This window comes from Salmo salar, chromosome 13 (assembly GCF_965601325.2).
Source record: "Salmo salar chromosome 13, fSalSal1, whole genome shotgun sequence".
Lineage (NCBI taxonomy): Eukaryota > Metazoa > Chordata > Actinopteri > Salmoniformes > Salmonidae > Salmo > Salmo salar.
In genome coordinates, this window is record NC_138303.1 from 106,948,334 (window position 1) to 106,958,565 (window position 10,232).

Genomic DNA, 10,232 nt, shown 5'->3' on the forward strand with positions numbered 1-10,232 from the left:
AAGTTAGTGAGGGAGATATGAGTCTCCAGCTTCAGTGATTTTTGCAGTTCGTTCCAGTCATTGGCAGCAGAGAACTGGAAGGAAAGGCGGCCAAGGAGTTTGCTTTGGGGGTGACCAGTGAAATATACCTACTGGAGCGAATGCTACGGGTGGGTGCTGCTATGGTGACCAGTGAGCTGAGATAAGGCGGGGAATTACCTAGCAAAGACTTATAGATGACCTGGAGCCAGTGGGTTTGGCGACGAATATGAAGCGTGGGCCAGCCACCGAGAGCATACAGGTCGCAGTGGTGGGTAGTATATGAGGCTTTGGTGACAATTTGCTGAGTAGAGTGTTGGAGGCTATTTTGTAAATGACATCGCCAAAGTCAAGGATCGCTAGGATAGTCAGTTTTATGAGGGTATGTTTGGCAGCATGAGTGAAGGATGCTTTGTTGCGAAATAGGAAGCCGATTCTAGATTTAATTTTGGATTGGAGATGCTTAATGTGAGTCTGGAAGGAGAGTTTACAGTCTAACCAGACACCTAAGTATTTGTAGTTGTCCACATCAAATCAAATCAAATTTATTTATATAGCCCTTCTTACGTCAGCTGATATCTCAAAGTGCTGTACAGAAACCCAGCCTAAAACCCCAAACAGCAAGCAATACAGGTGTAGAAGCACGTATTCTAAGTCAGAGCCGTCCAGAGTAGTGATGCTTGTCGGGCGGGCGGGCAGGTGTGGGCAGCGATCGTTTGAAGAGCATGCATTTAGTTTTACTTGCATTTAAGAGAGTTGTATGGCATTGAAGCTCATCTGGAGGTTAGTTAACACAGTGTCCAAAGAAGGGCTAGAAGTATACAGAATGGTGTCGTCTGCGTAGAGGTGGATCAGTGAATTACCAGCAGCAAGAGCGACATCATTGATGTATACAGAGAAAAGAGTCGGCCCGAGAATTGAGCACTGTGGCACCCCCATAGAGACTGCCAGAGGTCCGGACAACAGGCCCTCTGATTTGAGACACTGAACTCTGTCTGAGAAGTAGTTGGTGAACCAGGAGAGGCAGTCATTTGAGAAACCAAGGCTGTTGAGTCTGCCAATAAGAATGTGGTAATTGACAGAGTCGAAAGCCTTTGCCAGGTCGATGAATACGGCTGTACACTATTGTCTCTTATCGATGGCGGTTATGATATCTTTTAGGACCTTGAGCATGGCTGAGGTGCACCCATGACCAGCTCTGAAACCAGATTGCATAGCGGAGAAGGTACGGTGGGATTTGAAATGGTCGGTAATCTGTTTGTTAACTTGGCTTTCGAAGGCCTTAGAAAGGCAGGGTAGGATAGATGTAGGTCTGTAGCAGTTTGGGTCTAGAGAGTCTCCCCCTTTGAAGAGGGGGATGACTGCAGCAGCTTTCCAATCTTTGGGCATCTCAGATGATACGATAGAGAGGTTGAACAGGCTAGTAATAGGGGTTGCAACAATTTTGGCGGATCATTTTAGAAAGAGAGGGGCCAGATTGTCTAGCCCGGCTGATTTGTAGGGGTCCAGATTTTGCAGCTCTTTCAGAACATCAGCTATCTGGATTTGGGTGAAGGAGAAATGGGGGAGGCTTAGGCAAGTTGCTGTGGGGGGTACAGGGCTGTTGACCGGGGTAGGGGTAGCCAGGTGGAAAGCATGGCCAGCCATAGAAAAATGCAATTATCGTGGATTTATCATTGGTGACAGTGTTACCTAGCCTCAGTGCAGTGGACAGCTGGGAGGAGGTGCTCATGTTCTCCATGGACTTTACAGTCTCCCAGAACTTTTTGGAGTTTGTGCTGCAGGATGCAAATTTCTGTTTGAAAAAGCTAGCCTTTGCTTTTTAACTGCCTGTGTATATTGGTTCCTAACTTCCCTGAAAAGTTGCATATCGCGGGGGTTATTCGATGCTAATGCAGTACGCTGCAGGATGTTTTTGTGCTGGTCAAGGGCAGTCAGGTCTGGAGTGAACCAAGGGCTATATCTGTTCCTGGTTCTACATTTTTTGAATGGGGCATGTTTATTTAAGATGGTGAGGAAAGCACTTTTAAAGAATAACCAGGCATCCTCTACTGACAGAATAAGGTCAATATCCTTCCAGGATACCCGGGCCAGGTCGATTAGCAAGGCCTGCTCGCTGAAGTGTTTTAGGGAGCATTTGACAGTGATGAAGGTTGGTCGTTTTACCGCAGACCCATTACGGATGCAGCCAATGAGGCAGTGATCGCTGAGATCCTGACTGAAGACAGCAGAGGTGTATTTGGAGGGCAGGTTGGTTAGGATGATATCTACGAGGGTGCCCGTGTTCACGGATTTGGGGTTTTACCTGGTAGGTTCACTGATAATTTGTGTGAGGTTGAGGGCATCAAGTGGGATAATTTGCTGAATGAATAAAAGGAGTCATTCAAGTGGGATGATTTGCTGAATTAATAAAATGAGTAATTCAAGTGGGATGATTTGCTGAATCAATAAAAGGAGTCACTCAATTGGGATGATTTGCTGAATGAATAAAAGCAGACACTCAAGTGGGATGATTTGCTGAATGAATAAAAGGAGTCACTTAATTCGGATGATTTGCTGAATGAATAAAAGCAGACCCTCAATTGCGATGATTTGCTGAATGAGTGTACTTTTCTCTAGTCTATTTGGATTGTCACAACAGTGATCATGTATTCAGACCCACAGTCCTGTCTCTGTTAGTGTCCCAAATAGCATATTATGCACTACTTTTGTTTGTAGTGATGTCTGTATTGTAGGTGTAGTGTGTAGTTCCCCCACCGGCCACATGATGGCCCTTTAGTCCCAGAGAAACACATTTCTCACCGCCCAGTAGCAAGCTCCACCGTCATCGTCAACAAAATGGATGACGGCCTTTAGAAATAGCAGGCAGGGTGCGTCACGACTTGGGGGTGCGCGTGCTGTGTGCACAGAGAAGGAGAGAGGCCGCTGTCTGCTAACAGTGCTATCATATGTGTCTCTACATGAAGAAGCCTCTAGATACAGACAAGCCCCATATTCAGGCTTGCATAAACCCAGTAATAGGATAATTAAGTACGATAGCATCATCTGCAATCAAGGTTTTAAGTAATTATATGTGAACACGTTATGTGTTATTTTGAACAGGTACATCGTTAGCTACAAAGAAACCCACAGTATAAAACCATAGACATTCATTAACAACATGCATCTTCCCATCTATTCTCTGGATGTTTTATCATCCCTTAGAAAGCTATTCTCCATTCTTTGACATGTTTAGCTGCACTTTGCCTGCAGGGATAGAAGGAGGGAATAGGGAGAGGAGAGCATGACATACCTGGACGCTGGGCATGCTGGACAAATAATTTTTTTTTGTCACATGCTTCGTAAACAACAGGTTTAGGTTGACAGTAAAATGCTTATTTACGAGCTCTTCCTGACAACGCAGATAGAAAAATAGAAAAATAATAACACAAGGAATAAATACACAATGACTAATGATAACTTGTCCAAATACACAGGGTACCAGTACTGAGTCCAAGTGCAGGGGTAGATATGTCCATATAGGTAGGGGTAGATATGTCCATATAGGTAGGGGTAGATATGTACATATAGGTAGGGGTAGATATGTACATATAGGTAGGGGTAGATATGTACATATAGGTAGGGGTAGATATGTACATATAGGTAGGGGTAGATATGTACATATAGGTAGGGGTAGATATGTACATATAGGCAGGGGTAGATATGTCCATATAGGTAGGGGTAGATATGTCCATATAGGTAGGGGTAGATATGTCCATATAGGTAGGATTAGATATGTGTATATATAGGTAGGGGTAGATATGTACATATAGGTAGGGGTAGATATGTCCATATAGGTAGGGGTAGATATGTACATATAGGTAGGGGTAGATATGTACATATAGGTAGGGGTAGATATGTACATATAGGTAGGGGTAGATATGTACATATAGGTAGGGGTAGATATGTACATATAGGTAGGGGTAGATATGTACATATAGGTAGGGGTAGATATGTACATATAGGTAGGGGTAGATATGTACATATAGGCAGGGGTAGATATGTCCATATAGGTAGGGGTAGATATGTCCATATAGGTAGGGGTAGATATGTCCATATAGGTAGGATTAGATATGTGTATATATAGGTAGGGGTAGATATGTACATATAGGTAGGGGTAGATATGTCCATATAGGTAGGGGTAGATATGTACATATAGGTAGGGGTAGATATGTACATATAGGTAGGGGTAGATATGTACATATAGGTAGGGGTAGATATGTACATAGGGGTAGATATGTACATATAGGCAGGGGTAGATATGTGTATATATAGGTAGGGGTAGATATGTACATATAGGCAGGGGTAGATATGTACATATAGCTAGGGGTAGATATGTCCATATAGGTAGGGGTAGATATGTACATATAGGTAGGATTAGATATGTGTATATATAGGTAGGGGTAGATATGTACATATAGGTAGGGGTAGATATGTCCATATAGGTAGGGGTAGATATGTACATATAGGTAGGGGTAGATATGTACATATAGGTAGGGGTAGATATGTACATATAGGCAGGGGTAGATATGTGTATATATAGGTAGGGGTAGATATGTACATATAGGCAGGGGTAGATATGTACATATAGCTAGGGGTAGATATGTACATATAGGTAGGGGTAGATATGTACATATAGGTAGGGGTAGATATGTACATAGGGGTAGATATGTACATATAGGCAGGGGTAGATATGTACATATAGGTAGGGGTAGATATGTACATATAGGCAGTGGTAGATATGTACATATAGGTAGGGGTAGATATGTACATATTGGTAGGGGTAGATATGTACATATAGGTAGGGGTAGATATGTACATATTGGTAGGGGTAGATATGTACATATAGGTAGGGGTAGATATGTACATATAGGCAGGGGTAGATATGTACATATAGGTAGGGGTAGATATGTACATATAGGTAGGGGTAGATATGTACATATAGGTAGGGGTAGATATGTACATATAGGTAGGGGTAGATATGTACATATAGGTAGGGGTAGATATGTACATATAGGCAGGGGTAGATATGTACATATAGGTAGGGGTAGATATGTACATATAGGTAGGGGTAGATATGTACATATAGGTAGGGGTAGATATGTACATATAGGTAGGGGTAGATATGTACATATAGGTAGGAGTAGATATGTACATATAGGTAGGGGTAGATATGTACATATAGGTAGGGGTAGATATGTATATATAGGTAGGGGTAGATATGTATATATAGGTAGGGGTAAAGTGACTAGGTAACAGGATAGATCATAAACAGTAGCAGCAGTGTATGTGATGAGTCAGTGCAAAAGGGGGTCAATGCAGATAGTTCAGGTAGCTATTTGGTGAACTATTTATCAGTCTTATGACTTGAGGGTAGAAGCTGTTCAGAGTCCTGTTGGATCCAGACTTGGTGCATTGGTACCGCTTGCCGTGCGGTTGCAGAGAGAACAGTCTATGACTTAGGTGGTTGGAGTATTTGTAGGGCCTACCTCTGACACCGCCTGGTATAGAGGTCCTGGATGCCAAGGAGCCCGACCACAGTAACGGATGATGGGGCTAGCTGAGCTATGACAGTGACCCGGCTCTCCATCCATTCTCCGGGTGCTGGTGCATGACGCATGGGCACTGGCCTCACTTGACAGCAAGTTGCTTGTACAACACTCTGTCTGTCTGTCTGTCTGTCTGTCTGTCTGTCTGTCTGTCTGTCTGTCTGTCTGTCTGTCTGTCTGTCTGTCTGTCTGTCTGTCTGTCTGTCTGTCTGTCTGTCTGTCTGTCTGTCTGTCTCTCTCTCTCTCTCTCTCTCTCTCTCTCCCTCTCTGTCCGTTTCTCTCTCTCTCTCTCTCTCTCTCTCTCTCTCTCTCTCTCTCTCTCTCTCTCTCCCTGTTTCTCACTCTCTCTCTCTGTCTCTGTCTCTGTCTCTGTCTCTCTCTCTCTCGCTGTCTCTGACTCTCTCTCTCACACACTCCCTCTATTTATCTCTGTGGGGTGCATTTTCCCCTAAATCAGGCAGGAAAGATGCTGGTACAGAGTGGCTGCCATAGGGGGGTCTAGACTCTGGGCACCCCGCTGACGCTGGCCGACACATGACCAGTGTCCTCCCTCCTCCTCTATCTCTTTCTCCCTCTCTCCCCTTCTCTCTCTCCCTCCCTCTGTTTTTACCTCTCGTTCTTCCCCGCTTCCTTTCTTCTTCTCCCCTTTCTCTCTCTCTCTTCTTCCTTCCTCCGTCTCCCTCCGTCTCCCTCCGTCTCCTGCCCTCCATCTCTCTCCCTCCCTCTCTCTCTTTCTCTCTCCTTCCTCCCTCCCTCCCTCTCTCTCTCCCTCTCCTCTCTCTCTTTCTCTCTCTCTCTCTCTCTCTCTACCATCCTGTACTGCAGTGTCCCTCTGCACATGCCCAGACTAGAGCACCACTGCAACTTCCAGCTCCAGAGAAATCTGAACAGTGCTCACAGCCAGTAACACATCATGAATTAACTTATGTTAATAAAAAAAATACTATTTTGAAAAACAAATACAACCAATGTGATTTCACTGTGAGGCTATGCTTACAGTATATTTCGAGCTTAGCTTTTCATTTTAAAATGCAGCCTTTGACCAGCGGCTGTTTGAATATGTATGTTAGAATATTTTAATGGTTTCATTCATCTTAAGATAGCTGTGAGACAACCACATATCACAGTCGTACTAAGCACACTTTACTTCAACAAACTAGTTATCAACAAAGTAGGAAATAATATTTTAATTTGTTATGGGGGGGGGCACTGTGGGATTAATTTAAGATATACTTTCCATTAAAATAGATTAATTAAATGAGTTGTTGGTCATCATTACTTATGTGTGACGTTCGTCGTTAAAGGTAGACCAAAGCGCAAAAAAACAGCAAAAAACAAAACAATAAACAACACAACGAATGAAAAGTCTTGCATGCTACTAACAGCAATACAAAAACAAGATCCCACAACTGAAAGTGGGGAAAAAGGGCTGCCTAAGTATGATTTCCAATCAGAGACAACGATAGACAGCTGCCTCTGATTGGAAACCATACTTGGCCAATCAAAGGGAAAAAAACAACAACATAGAAATATAACACATAGAATGCCCACCCCATATCACACCCTGACCTAACCAAACAGAGAAAAACGTCTCTCTCAGGTCAGGGCGTGACATTATGTTAACATTAAGGAATAACAAATCCATCAAAATGTTACTGTACATTGCAACGTATATACCCTGGAGCATTCACAGCAGGGTGAAATGGACTCTCATGTGGTTGGTAACATACAGACAGCAGAGAGAGCAGAAAGAGCTGTTTGCTGTTTCCTGCGAACTCTCACTCTGACAGGAATGGTGGGTCCCTCGTGGTTTGCTGTAGGCCTAAGGCTAGTGTATAGTACTGTAAAGCTCTGGGAAATAACCACACCAGAAGATACTGAACACACACACGCACAAACACATGCGTGAACAAGCACGCATACACTCGCACTAGTGATGCGCGGGTTGACCCGTAACCTGCAGGGCGAGCGGGTTTAGGGTCACAAAATATTGTGTGGATGAAGTGGGGGTGGGTAGCAGTTGAATAAAGAGATAAAAAATTAAAATACAGAAATACAGCATTCATTTCGCTTTTATAAAAAAAAAGGTAAGGACACCACCCAGTATTTCTCATTTATCGGTCCCCTATCTTTGATAAACACAGATGTTAAATTATTTTCAAATTTTCTGTCGTCCCACCTCAAACCTTACTTACCCAAACTGTTACAACCAGAACAAAGCGGGTTTGTTAAAAAACGCTTTTCCTCAGATAACCTCCCTCGTCTATTACATATCTGACATGCTTCATCAGAAACTGAAGCTCCTTGGGCAGAAAAAACTTTTCATAGACTAGAATGGTCATATTTTCGGTCAGTTTTGGAACATATGGGACTTTTCCAATTTCATTAATATGATTAAAATGTTATATGCCAATCCCTCAACCATAGTAATAAGATGCAATACCTGCTTTTTTGGGGGTTTTAAAACAATACAGCCATAACAATACGTAGATCTTGACTTATATCAATTACAAGCCATATAACTGCATTTTATTTAACTAGGCTAGTCAGTTAAGAACAAATTCTTATTTACAATGGTGGCCTAGGAAGAGTGGGTTAACTGTCTTGTTCAGGGGCAGAACGACAGATTTTTACCTTGTGAGCTCGGGGATTCAATCTAGCAACCTTTCGGTTAGGCTACCTGCCTGGTTAATATTTGTCATTTACCTCTGCTAGATCACATTTATCAATAAAAACTCTATTTGTTTTAAAAAAATAAAATGTGTGTCACGATTCCCACCGACGGTGGCGCCCCCTCCTGCTCGGGTGGCGCTCGGCGGTCGTCGTCACCGGCCTATTAGCTGCCACTGATTCCCTTTTTTGGTTTTCCCTTCCTTTTGGTTTTGTGCACCTGTGTTTAGTTTGGTTAATTAGCGGGGCTATTTATGTTAGCTGGTCCGCTTCCGTGTTGTGCGGGATTATTTCTATTGTGACGGTTCATGTTCGTGTCGGCGCTATTTTACGCCGTGTGTATTTTCTCCCCTGTGTGTGTGGGAGTATTTTGTTTAATGAGTGAGTGTACATTAAATACGCCACTACCCTGTGCTCGCTGCTTCCTGAGCCTCATTCCTTCACCACGACTGCCAATCCGTTACAATGTGTAATCAATACATGGGTGTTTATTGATTTGAACAGAACAAATTGGAAGGACACATATTACATACTGTATTTTATTGAAATGATAAATGAGCCCCAATGAACACAAATTCTATGACGGTCTACACACCACATGAGGGACAGAGTTTTACTGTGTGTGTTGCAAAAGTATTTCTTGCACTTGATGCATGTGTACTGTGTCTTCCTGTCCTTCTTGGGTCCACACACATCACAGCGCTTCTTCTTGTTGCTACCGGCTACAATCTAGAATGATGAAAACACTTAGTTCAGGAATTTTACTAACATCTCACTCACTCACTAACTCACATATATAGTTACAGCAGGCCAAGGTAGGAGAGTCAGACACACACACATGCAACAACATCACTCACACTTACTTCCGATATTGGAGCTGTTGGTTCTGTGGGTCGGGCGGACGGGGCACCAGCATCCTCCTCCTGAATCCTCCTCATGATGGCTGCAGAAGCTGGGACCCTTGGATATGTTGCCTTCTCTGGATTTGAGGTCTTACCAATGCCTTTCCCAGCTCCTCGAGAAAGAGCTGTCTCCTCTGGAGCTTCCCTCTGTTCCAATGTAGGTTAAACGCCATCCAGATGACAAACGCGTTGTACGCCGAGATGTCCAAGATGTTGAAGAATATCACAAGAGGCCAGCGTAGGGTTCTTCATTTGCAGCTGTAGCCAGTCACCAGCTTGTCTAAATTGTCCACCAGTCCTTTTGTGGCATTGTAATCCATTATGATTTCTATGCAGCGTACCACATTTTTGCCTTGCTTTGGCACGTAGGACACTAGGGACGTGTCGGCCGTGAACACAAAATTAGAGCAATTGATATACCTGTTCCGTGTATTCAACAGCTGAGGTGAGAGATCTGGCTTGTTTTTTCATACTGTTCCTACCATTGTCAGCTTCAACTTGAGGAGCTCCTGTCCCAGCTAGTGTGAAGTAAAAAGTTATTGCATGTGATGTTGTGGTCATTTAGTCCCTGTGTCACGTCCAGGTCAACCCGCATCCCTTGGTTCTTCTCAGGGGCTCCTCCATCTGGCTTCCCTGTATACACTTGCAAGTTCCACTCATATGATGAAGTAGCATCAAAGGCAGCCCAGATCTTGATTCCATATTTTGCGTGTTTACACGGTATGTACTGCCTGAAGGGGCAGCGGCCCCCAAATGGCATAAGCTGCTCATCAACAGTAACATTGGACCCAGAGTTGTAAGACAGGGGAAGGCGGTTCACCCACTTGTCCCACACTGACCTGATTGCAGCTAGCTTGTCCCTCTGCCGCCGAGCTGGTCTGGTGTCTCGGTTATCGAAGCAGATAATCCTGGAAATAATGTGGAAGTTTTCCAGAGACATTGTTGCATGGAAGGAGTTCTCTGCCAGGTTCTACATCCCACAGGGATTCTGTGGATTCCCCATAGGATCTGAAAACACCAGTAAGGATAAGAACCCCAAAGTATGCATGTAAAT